Raw genomic sequence first — 12,483 nt, 5'->3', positions numbered from 1 at the left:
CAGATGGCTGCCTTCTTGCCATGTCCTCACATGGCCTTTCCCCTGTGTGTCCTTGGAGAGAAAGAGAGACAGAGAGGTCCCTGGGGTCTCTTCCTCTTCCTGTGAGGACATCAGTGGTGTCAGATTAGGGACCCACCCTTATGAACTCATTTAAGCTTAAAGACTGTGTCTCTAAATACAGTCACATTGGGGGGTTAGGACTTCAAAATATGAATTTGTGGGTGGGAGGATACACTGCAGTTAATAACATAGGATAAGATCCAGGACTATTCTATAGTCTCTGAGAACAAGTATGTAATAAAACTAGTTTGCCAGCATCCCTTGCTAGAACATATGCTCCGCTGGGGCAGGAAGGGTGTCTGACTTGTATAATATGGTACTCACAGCACTTACTGCAGTGCCTATTCATGTAAATATGTATTGAATGAATGAATTAGTGAATGTGGTATTGGAAAGTGGGTGCAAAGAAGGCTATCTCAGTGGTCTGAGATGTGAGGTACCCCAAGTACCTAAATTCATTCAGTGGTGGTGGGAATGAAGAGAAAGGCTGACAATGAATGGCAATAAGCAGTGACAGAAGTGGGATAAAGTGGAGGGAAGAATCATGGGTGTGTAATGCTCTGTGACTAAGTGACCTGGTGATCACTGTCCTATTAGTGAAAATAGAGAAACTGAAAAGTTAGTTCATTACTACTAATCCTCACTTTGAAATGAGATTACTGTCATTAATTTAGGACTTATTCATGATCTGTAAAACTGAATGTTCTCATAGCTTCTCCTAGATGTTCCCCGAATGTTCTCTAAGACGTGATTTCTCTCCCCTCCAGCAACATTCAGGGACCCTGTATTCTTACCACTCTTACCCTACTTTGGTAGCCCAAAGAGAATTATAAGTACTAGGCTGGGCAAGGTGGCTCACACCTGTAATCCCAGCACTTTGGGAGGCGGAGGTGGGCAGATGACTTGAGCTCAGGAGTTCAAGATCAGCCTGGACAACAGGGTGAAACCCTGTCTCTATAAAATACAAAAAAATTAGCTGGATAAGGTGGTGCATGCCTGCAGTCCCTGCTACTTGGGAGGCTGATATGGGAGGATCACTTGAGCCTGTGGAGGTCGAGGCTGCAGTGAGCTGTGATGGTGCCACTGCACTCCAGCCTGATAGAGCGATAGAGTAAAATCCTGTCTCAAAGCAACAACAACAAAGAAAATTATAAGGGCTAGAAATACACATTTCTTCTTTTATTTTTCTTTTTTATTATTTTATTTGTTTTGAGAGAGGGCCTCCTTCTGTCACCCAGGCTGGAGTGCAGTGGTGCAATCATGGCTCACAGTAGCCTTGACCTCCCAGGCCCAAGTGATCTTCCTATCTCAGCCGCCCAAGTAGCTGGGACCACAGGTGCGTGGCACGACGCCTGACTAATTTTTTTATTTTTGTAGAGGCTGGGTCTCCCTGTGTTTCCCAGGCTGGTCTCGAACTCCTTGGCTCAACCAGTCCTCCCACCTCAGCCTCCCGAAGTGGTGAGATTACAGGTATTACAAAGTGGTGAGATTACACTGCGCCCACCTCTCCTAGTAATACTACTTGTTTTATTTGTGGTAGCTATAGTAGAAATAGAAATATGGTCATTGGCTGGGCATGGTGGCTCATGCCTGTAATCCCAGCACTTAGGGAGGCCAAGGCGGTCAGATCACTTGAGGTCAGGAGTTTGAGACCTGCCTGACCAACATGGCAAAACCCTGTCTCTACTAAAAATACAAAAGTTTAGCTGGACGTGGTAGTGGGCACCTGTTGTCCCAGCTACTCGGGAGGCTGAGGCAGGAGAATTGTTTGAACACAGAAGGTGAAGTTGCAGTGAGCCGAGACTGCACCATTGCACTCCAACCTGGGCTATGGAGCAAGACTCTGTCTAAAAAAAAAAGAAAAAAAAGAAAAAGAAAAAGAAAAAGAAAAAGAAATTATGGTCATGTTGGGTATCACAATGACATAAAACTTCTAGGTACTAGTGCTCTTAATTTCAAGATTATTTCTCTTGTCTTCACTTCTTCCTTGTATTTATAATCCTGAGAGAATGACTCAAAACTAACTTTCTCAGTTCTCTAGCTGAGTTATTTATGAATGGAAATTTGCATCTAATGGCATTCTACTTTCTGAAAGAGCTCATAATTACAATAATTCCAGTTTTCTTGAACTTTTTGAATATAACTCTTATGAACATTTCTTTTGAATATATCTCTATGAACAGACTATTCTTAGCTAACTTTAAAACTGAAACTGAAGGCCAGGTGCAGTGTCTCACGCCTGTAATCCCAGCACTTTGGGAGGCCGAGGCGGGTAGATCACTTGAGGTCAGGGGATCGAGACCAGCCTGGGCAATATGGTGAAACCCCCTCTCTACTAAAAAGACAAAAAATAACCAGGAATGGTGGCATGCACCTGTAGCCCTAGCTACTAAGGAAGCTGAGGCAGAAGAACTGCTTGAACCTGGGAGGTGGTGGTTGCAGTGAGCTGAGATCGCAGCCACTGCACTCCAGCCTGGGTGACAGAGTGAGACTCTGTCTCAAAACAAAAACAAAAACAAAAACAAAACAAACAAAAAACAAAGCCTGAAACTCAAAAGATTGTCAAATGTAGATTTAGAGTAGCTGGGTAACATCTGCTAATAGGAGTTAGCCCCAAGAAATTACTTATTATGAATGATTGGAATGCTTTCTTCTAGCCTTTGCCCTAGCTGCTCCAAAAGGGCAAAAACCAAATTCAGTATTTAGACACACTCCCCTTCCAGACTGTGTTAATGTTCTTTATGAGTAGGCAGCATTTTGCACAAATGCTGCCTACTCACAAATCCTTGAGAAAAGGATTTGCTCATTGGGTTAGAACTTTTATAATTAGCTGATACAATGACCATTTTGAACTACTGCATCATGTTAATGCCCATCAATTTTAGTAAAGTTACTATCTTTGTATAAAAATTTGTATAATTCTTTGAATGTTTTATTGCTCCTTGCCTTAAATACTCTGTAACAATTAGTGAAAATGAAATAGCAATTAGTAACAAAAACATGAATTCTAAATGTGACATTGAAATTGCAAGATATTTCAACTAGGATGATAAAGTTTTAGCTGTTTTAACAAAGACAACAAAAATTTAAACAAGATAGAATGTTATTTCTCTAATCTGTCACTCAGGGATAGAGTTTTTGTTTTTTTTTTTTTGTTTTTTTTTTATAGGGGTAGAGTTTTAAAAAAAATAAAAAAGAATTTTATTTCTCATTGAATAGTCTGATTCCTTTCTCAAATAATGCTGATATGTTGGCTCCTCCATGCTGCCGTTCAAGTGTCCTTAAAATATTAGCCTCATCTGTTTGGTTCTAGATGGTTTGTTGCCATGTCCAAGTTCCAGGCAGCAAGATGGGAGAAGGCAAAGTAGAATAAAAAGACATGTTATCCATTTAAGGGGCACAACCCAGAAGTTGCATGTCAGTTCTTCTCTCCTCTTCCTCCTCCTCCTCCTCTCCCCCTCCCCCCACCCCCTCCCCCTCCTCCTCCCCCTCCTCCTCCTCCTTCTTATTCTTCTTCCTCTTCTTCTTCTTCTTTCTTCTTTTTGAGACAGGGTCTCACTCTGTCACATAGACTGGACTGCAGTGGTACAATCATAACTCACTGCAACCTCCAATTCCTGGGCTCAAAGGATCCTTTTGCCTCAGCCTCCCAGGTAGCTGGGACTATAGGTACTTGCCAGTGGGCCCAGCTAATTAATTTTTTTTTTTTTTTGTAGAGATGAGGTCTTGCTTTGTTGCCCAGGCTGGTTCTTGAACCCCTGGCCTCAAGCAGTCCTCCTGCCTCGACCTCCCAAAGTGTTGGGATTGCAGGTGTGAACCACCACACTCAGCCAGGTTCTGTTTATTTATTTTATTTTATTTATTTTTATTTTTGAGACAAGGTCTTACTCTGTCACCCAGGCTGGAGTACAGTGGCATGATCATGGCTCACTGCAGCCTCAACCTCTTGGGCTCAAGGCATCTTCCCACCTCAGCCTCTTGAGTAGCTGGGACTACAGGTGCACACCACCATGCCTGGCTATGGATTCTATTTCTTAAGGGAATATGTGAAGTATGAATTTGGCATGCCAAAGGCTATGACTCTTTAGTCTCAAATTACTGCTTGTTGGACTAAGCTGCTTGACTGCATGTTCAGTTGTGAAGAAGAAAACAAAAGCAACCTTATGCATCATCAGCAAATGCTGAAAATATATTGTCAAAAACTAAGTGTAAATGATGAAGTATAATTAACTATTTTATTTATTTTATGGATCTTGACTTTCAAAGATTTGGCCTTTGAATTCACTTAAGACTCACATAACTTTATATGAAAGTAATGAACAACCTATCTGTATGGAAATTTCTGGCTTATTTGTTGTTCTGAAATTTTATGGTTGAATCAGCATTTCTGAGAAAGCTACAGGCTTTGAGTGGCCAGCTTTTAAGTTAAGTGTAGAATGTAGTGGATTTCAATACTTTCTAAATAGAGTGTCTCTGTTGAGCCTGAGAAAGTACTTTGAGCACAGGCAAGTCACTGTTGTCAGGCAATGCCAATGCTCACCTTAGTCAGAGCTGCTCTGGAGGGAAGCAGCATTCTCCAGTCTCCTGGCTAATGCTCAGTTGTAGCATCGTTACCCCTGACTGGGAAGGGGAAGAAGAGTGCAGACTGTGAGCAAGTGAAGGGCCAAGAAGCTTGGAGTCCCATCCTGGGTCCAAGTGGCCCAGAGAAAAGGATGATCAGAAAGGTCAGGGGTCCTAGCACAGCAAGGAAATGAAGTCACATGATACTTTTCTGCTCTGGTCCATTTGGGAGCAGCAGAACCTCAGCAGGTGGTAAGGGAGTGCCTGCGGGTGGCCATCTCCTGCAATACTAGAGCCACTGTGGCTTCAGATGTTTGATGACAGACCAGGACTAAGTAGCCATATGTTTGGGGCTTCTTCGAGGAGTACTCCAAATTTCACCTGACGTATTCTATTTCTTTATATATATATATATTTTTTTTTTGAGACAGGGTCTCACTTTGTCACCCAGGCTGGGAGTGCAGTGGCGCTGTCACAGATCACTGCAGCCTCGACCTCCTAGGCTTAAGTAATCCTCCCACCTCAGCCTCCCGATAGCTGGGACCACAGATGCGTGCAACCATGCCTGGCTAATTTTTTAATTTTGTAGAGACAAGATCTCACCATGTTGCCCAGAATGGTCTTGAACTCCTGGCCTCAAGGGATCCTCCCACCATGGCCTCTCAAAGTTCTGGGGTTACAGACATGAGCCACCATGCCCTGCTCATGTTTATTATAGTCGTCTACTATAGCCCTCAGTTACCTCTAACAAGTATGGGATGCCATGGCTTTCTTCTGGCTCCTGTAGCAAGAATTTTTTTTTTAACCACTGAAGGCATTTCTTTAGGTTAAGCAATAAAGATGAAGTCACCATCTCTGAAAGCTTCAGTCTTACTCATATATATTTCCAGAGAGGGGAAGGGAGTGGGATGTTGTATCTCTAGTCTCCTTTATCTCTCTCTCTCTTTTTTTTTTATTTTATTTTATTATACTTTAGGTTTTATGGTACATGTGTGCAATGTGCAGGTAAGTTACATATTTTTAGATGAAGTTTCGCTCTTGTCGCCCAGGCTAGAGTGCAAATGGTACGATCTCAGCTCACTGCAACCTCCACCTCATGGGTTCAAGTGATTCTCCTGCCCCAGCCTCCTGAGTAGCTGGGATTACAGGCGCCCAGCACCACACCCAGCTAATTTTTATATTTTTAGTAGAGACAGGTTTCTCCATGTTGGCCAGGCTGGCCTTGAACTCCTGACCTCAGGTGATCCATCTGCCTCGGCCTCCCAAAGTGTTGGGATTACAGGGGTGAGCCACCGCGCCTGGCCTTAGTTTCCTTTATCTCTTAACCATTTAAAGCTGACCTGTTTATCTGATTAACTGGTTGTCACATTAGGAGTAAGAAAAATTTGAATTAATGGCATCTATATTTCAGGCTGGAATAGTGAGACAAGAATATCAACAACAATACAATCTGAACGACCAGGGGCCATTTTTAGGGTGTGAGCTGAGGAGGGCAGGGTCTGGGTGTTGGGTCGCACGAAGGAGAGTGCCTGGTGACTGTGCACCAAAGAAGCTGGAGTGAGTGGCACAGGAGCTTTATGTAGTGAAATGTATTCCCCAAGGCTGCTCCTTCTCTGACACCTTTCAGGCTAAGAACGTCTGGGTTGGAGGCAATATACATTATTAGGATGGTGCAAGTCACTGTGGTCTAAGATATTAAATATTTTTTTCCTCTAAGGATTCATTACTTTTTTTGAGCTAATCACAACATTACATTTTTAGTACTGTGACCTTTAAATGCATATCTTATGATGAATTATAAATTTGCATTAAAACTTTTATACTAGTGGGTATGGACAAAGGTAAGACTTTCATTAGCTTAGTGTATCTTCTTTTTTTTTTTTTTTTTTAGACAGAGTCTCACTCTGTCCCTAGAGACGGCGTTTCACTGTGTTAGCCAGGATGGTCTCGATCTGCTGATCTTGTGATCCGCCCACCTCGGCCTCCCAAAGTGCTGGGATTACAGGCGTGAGCCACCGCGCCCGGCTACTTAGTGGATCTTTTTATATATACATATTTCTTTTTCTTCTTTTTAGTAGCTAAGCCTTCACAAGCTTAGTGTAACTCTGTGAGAGTCCTGTATCTTTTGAATAGTTTAGATATTTAATGATATGTCTCCTTATCCACTTTAACATGTTTTTAAAAACCCCAATAACATTTCTTTATTTCTTTTTATAAAAATTTATTTATTTATTTATTTATTTATTTATTTATTTTTGAGGCAGGGTGCTTGCTCTGTTGCCCAGGCTGGGAGGGCACTGGCATGATCCCTGCTCACTGCAACCTCTGCCTCCTGGGCTTAGGTGTGTTTCTGCCGGGGTGCCACCACTCTGGGCTAAGTTTTGTTTTTAAGGTTTTTTTTTTTTTTTTAAATAGAGACAAGGTCTCGCTGTATTATCCGGGCTGGTCTTGAACTCCCGGGCACAAGCAGTCCTCTCGGGCTCAAGCAGTCCTCCCACCTCAGCCTCCCAAACTGCTGGGATTACAGGCAATGAGCCACTGCACCTGGCTATTTATTTATTTATTTATTTGAGACGGAGTCTTGCTCCGTTGTCCAGGCTAGATTGCAGTGGCACGATCTCGTCTCACTGCAACCTCTGTCTCCCAGGTTTAAACGATTCTGTTGCCTCAGCCTCCTGAGTAGCTGAGACTACAGGCACACGCTGCCATGCCTGGCTACTTCTTGTGTTTTTAGTAGAGATGGAGTTTCACCATGTTGGCCAGGCTGGTCTCGAACTCCTGACCTCAAGTGATCTGCCTGCCTTGGCCTCCCAAAGTGCTGAGATTACAGGCGTGAGCCACTGCGCCCAGCCTATTTCTTTATTTTTAAAATTGTACACTTCTTTATATAAATATTTTTGTAATCCTTCATGGGATTGAAGATAGTTCCTTTAATAATGTAAGTGAAGCTGTCAATTAGTGGAAAGTACACCGGACCTAGATTCAGAGGTCTCAGGTTGTTGTCACAGGTCCTGTTGAAATGATTTTGTTGTGTTTTTAATAAATTGGATACCTGGTTAATAATTTACAATGAGAAATGCCCCTTCACAAGGATCAGAATGTTCATGCCCATTGATCAAGAATCTAATTCCAGTGTCAGGGTATTGAGGAGTAGGTATAATACATCTGATGCAATTTCTCATGATCTTAATTCTTCTTTTGTGATGTGAGAGGCTTGGATAAGATAACCTTTATATTTCCTTCAATTCAAAAAATTTCTTTTCCATGGCCTGCGTCACGGAAAGGGGAAGCAGCATGCAAAACCTAGAAAATAGGTGGGTTCCGTGCCAGGCACCGTGGCAAACATCTAGTGTGCATTATTTCATTCAATCCTTACAACTGATGAGGTAGGTATTGTTATCATCCCCTTTTTAATATTAGGTTGGTGCAAAAGTAATTGTGGTTTTGCCATTAAAAGTAACTAAGCATTAGGTAACTTGCTCAGTTGTCCCACAACTAGTGAGTGGCAGAGTTGGGATCTTGAATATAGGTCTGTCAGGGTCTGGAGTTTGGGGGCTGAGGCCTATGCTGGCTCTTTAACTGACGTACAGTAGCAGTTTTGAGGAACGTTTATTTAAGAGCAATAAACGGGATGGAGATTTTCTGCTTTTAAAAAAGTTATGTATTGGTAATAGTTCTCTAGGTATTTTACATCCTTACATTATATAAGTATATAAAATTTGACAGTATAAAAAGGAAATAAATCTCTGAATGCAAGTGGCAAAATAAAGTCAGATTAAATCATCTGCCTCTAAATCTGATGAAATAAACAGAAGTAGTGAAAAAACAAAAAACAAAGGAGAACAACTTTACACCATAAACTCCAAAAAGTGAGAGCCAAGGAAAGTGACATTGTTGGGGTAGCTTTTTTTTTCACACCCACCCCTCAGGAATAATGCTGAGAACTCTGATAATTTTTATGAATGTCTTCCAATTTGGAAAGAAACAGTTGGGAGGAGTGAGTAGGTGGCCCTGGGAAAAGTAAAGGAAAAGCCTCAAGTATGGCAGACCCTGCTTACCCCTCTGGGCCTGACAGAGGCAGGAAGGGCCTCCCTGGCTTCCCATCTTTCTAGGTCTCTGTGATGAGTTAGAAGATCAAGACAGATATACCCACAGCTAGCTAGGGGCAGGGGGAGGGGGGCATTGGTACAGGATGTTTAACTGGATTCCAGAAGAGAAATCAGAGCTCCTCCTGACCTACTGTGGGTCTCCCTTCACATGACTCTCACCATATCCTCAGGCTAAAGTGGATTGAAAGCAACCCCAGCAACTTAAATAGCTCCAAATGAGGCAGACAGACTGGTCCTGAATATTAATGTGGAAACATTATCTCAGACCCAATGAGAAGTCAGTACAGAGCTATGTAATTTTTTTTTTTTTTTTGAGACTGGTCCTGAATATTAATGTGGAAACATTATGTCAGACCCAATGAGAAGTCAGTACAGAGCTATGTAATTTTTTTTTTTTTTTTTTTTTGAGACAGAGTCTCATTCTGTCACGCAGGCTGGAGTGCAGTGGCGCTATCTTGGCTCACTGCAACCTCCACCTCCCGGGTGTAAGCAATTCTCCTGCCGCAGCCTCCTGAGTAGATGGGATTACAGGCGTGTGTCACCATGCTCAGCTAATTTTTGTAGTTTTAGTAGAGATGGGGTTTCACCATGTTAGCCAAGCTGGTCTTGAACTCTGGACATCAGGTGATCCACCTGCCTCAGCCTCCCACAGTGCTGGGATTACAGGTGTGAGCCACTGAGCCTGGTCAGACCTATATAATTTAAAAGAAGAATGGAAAAAATAAAGGCAAGGCAAGTAAGCAAACACATTAAAGCAGGAAGAAAAAGAAGGAGAAGGAAAAGAAAAAGAATGAGAAAAATAAAAGGAAGAAAAGAAGAAAGAAAGAAGACAAAACATGGTGTAAAAAGACAAGTGTTTAAAGGTGAAAAATAGCTTTTAAAATAATGAAAATATACCTCTTCCAAACAAACAGAAAAGATCCCCCGGAAGTGCTTTAATATATAGGATAACTTTATGGTATTGTTATTCTAGAAAACTAAGGCCCCAAAATGAGGTAATAAAATAACAGAATGAAAAGAATGGAGAAATTTTCAGAGCTAAGGAAACTAATTGAGACCCCAAAGACGGCCACCATAGATCTAATAAATAATTTAGGAAGAGCAGGGAACAGGATAGACATGACTGAAAATAGAATTAGTGGCATGGAGGAAATGCAGACAATAATCAGCGAATGCAGGGCCAGGCATGGTGGCTCATGCCTGTAATCCCAGCACTTCGGGAGACCAAGGTGGGAGGATCATTCAAGTGATCTCCCAGGAGTTTGAGACCAGCCTGGTCAACATAGTGAGACCCTGCCTCTACAAAACATTAGCTTGGTGGGGTGGCACATGCCTGTAGTCCTAGCTACTCTGGAGGCTGAGGCAGGATTGCTTGAGCTCAGGGGTTCGAGGTTGCAGCGAATTATGATCACACTACTGTACTCCAGCCTGAGTGACAGAGTGAGACCACCCTGTCTCTGGAAAAAAAAAAGATAAGAAAAACAACAACAATAATAATAAGTAAATGCAGAGAAAAGGGACAAAGAGATTAAAATAAATGGAAGGCAATCAATATGGAGGTCATAGACTGTAAAATAATAACAAATATATATGTTATATATATTCTCGTAAGGTATATATTATATATAAAATATTCTTACATATTATGCATGTTAATACACATATTCCTATAAGGAAGGAAATTGGGCAGGGCTTGTGGTAGAGAAGAGAATGGAGCAATATCCACTAACTTCTGAGGACAAGAAAGTGTAGCCCGCTTCTCCTCCGAGAAAACACCAAATGGTAGATGGCGCTGGGACAGCGGAGTGAGGAAGGGGCCCTGGGATGGGGAACCGCGGAGTCTTCTGCGGAGGCTGCAGCAGTGGCATCCCCGGCCGGGGTTGCTGCCATGATCGGGGGCGGAAGTGGCTGGGGCCGCAGAGCTCGTGGAGGCAAGGCCAAGGACAAAGAATGGATGCCCATCACCAAGCTGGGCCAGCCTGGTCAAGGACATGAAGATCAAGTCCCTGGAGGAGATCTATCACTTCTCCCTGATCTATCACTATCTGAGATCATTGACTTTTTCCTGGGGGCCTCTCTCAAGCATGAGGTTTTGAAGATTATGCTGGTGCAGAAGCAGACCCGTGCTGGCCAGTGCACCAGGTTCAAGGCGTTGGTGGCCATAGGAGACTACAGTGGCCACGTCGGTCTGGGTGTTAAGTGCTCTGAGGAGGTAGCCACCGCCATCTGAGGGGCCATGATCCTGGCCAACCTCTCCATTGTCCCCGTGCGCAGAGGCCACTGGGGAAACAAGTTTGGCAAGCCCCACACCGTCCCTTGCAAGGTGACAGGCCGCTGTGGCTCTGTGCTGGTGCACCTCATCCCTGCACCTGGGGCACTGGCATCGCCTCGACCCCAGTAGCTAAGAAGCTGCTGCTGATGACCGGTATCCATGACTGCCACACCTCAGCTGGGGGCTGCAATGCCACCCTGGGCAACTTCACCAAGGCCACCTTTGATGCCATCTCCAAGACCTACAGCTACCTGACCCCCGACCTCTGGAAGGAGACTGTATTCACCAAGTCTCCCTATCAGGAATTCACTGACCACCTTGTCAAGACCCACGCCAGAGTCTCCGTGCAGAGGACCCAGGCTCCAGCTGTGGCTACAACATAAGGTTTTTATACAAGTAAAATAAAGTGAGTTAAGCCTGTTAAAAAAAAAGTGTAGTCCAACAAAACTGTTCAGTTATAAAGTCAACAAGCAAGCTTTCTCAAATATGAAAAGACAGAGGGAAAGTAGTATTTAGAATCTAGTGTGTAAAAGATATAGAAGTAAGCCTTTCATGAACAAAACCATTGGACATTGAAATCCAGCCAAAGAAATGAATCAAAATCAAGAATGTAGGAGTGGTAAAAGAACTGGAAATGAGCACTAGACGCTTTTTAAAATAGAACAAAAACTAAGTAACTAGGGGTATCATAATTACAGAACATAATGTGATGGCTTATAACCTGGCAAAGTAAAATATATTATAATTAATGAGAAGAGAAATGGAGAAAAATGTAGGTAGGAGAAATTGTTAAGAGTGTAATCACTTCGTCTTTCATAGCAGGGAGCCAACCCGTGCTGTCTAAAATTAAACCATGTAGTTAAGAAAAAAACAAAAACATTTCCAGAGCTTTGATTATTTTAATAACCTCTTTGCTTAACCTGAGAGCCAGAGAGGAAAGCCAGCATCTGTGTGCCAGATTTGCATACAGCTGTGTTTTGGTTTTGTATGACCAGATCAATGTTTTCAAATATCTTAAAATCTGAATGTCTTTAGGTGGGAGTGCACTCGCCTGTTAACTTCATTTTATACATTTGTATTTCACACATTTAAGGGCCTGCCTGGCCTTGTCTTTAGAGGACTCTTTGGCAACTAATATCTTCTGTGATGAAGAATCATTTATCTGAAATTCAGTAATTCCTGGAGTAAGATGAAATAATTGGCCAATAGATACATTCCTCTTATTTTTTGTGTGAAATATCTTTTTCTCTGGCTTAACAAATGGAATGTTTCCCGTGCATTATAACGACAGTAATCTGTCTCCTAGCAAAGCCAGACACTGCTGCCTCCAGCCTTTTCTTAAATTGGCTGCGCCCTGGCGTTTGACTCCAGTGCACGCATGAGTGATGCACAGAGAGTGATTTTCCTGAGAGATCCCTTTCATCGGGTAGGCGCCTCCAGGGAGGCATCTCCTTATACGTCTTACTCTATTTAAAGCCTTGG

At 42.7% G+C, this 12,483-nt stretch overlaps 1 pseudogene; it reads left to right on the top strand.

Annotated features, from left to right (window-relative positions):
* The first annotated feature begins 6,451 nt into the window (after positions 1-6,451).
* LOC103891361 (small ribosomal subunit protein uS5-like) lies at positions 6,452-11,384 on the top strand (annotated as a pseudogene).
* The last annotated feature ends 1,099 nt before the right edge of the window (positions 11,385-12,483 follow it).

This window comes from Pongo abelii, chromosome 7, assembly GCF_028885655.2.
Source record: "Pongo abelii isolate AG06213 chromosome 7, NHGRI_mPonAbe1-v2.0_pri, whole genome shotgun sequence".
Taxonomy (NCBI): domain Eukaryota; kingdom Metazoa; phylum Chordata; class Mammalia; order Primates; family Hominidae; genus Pongo; species Pongo abelii.
This window is presented reverse-complemented; position numbering and strand designations above follow the sequence as displayed.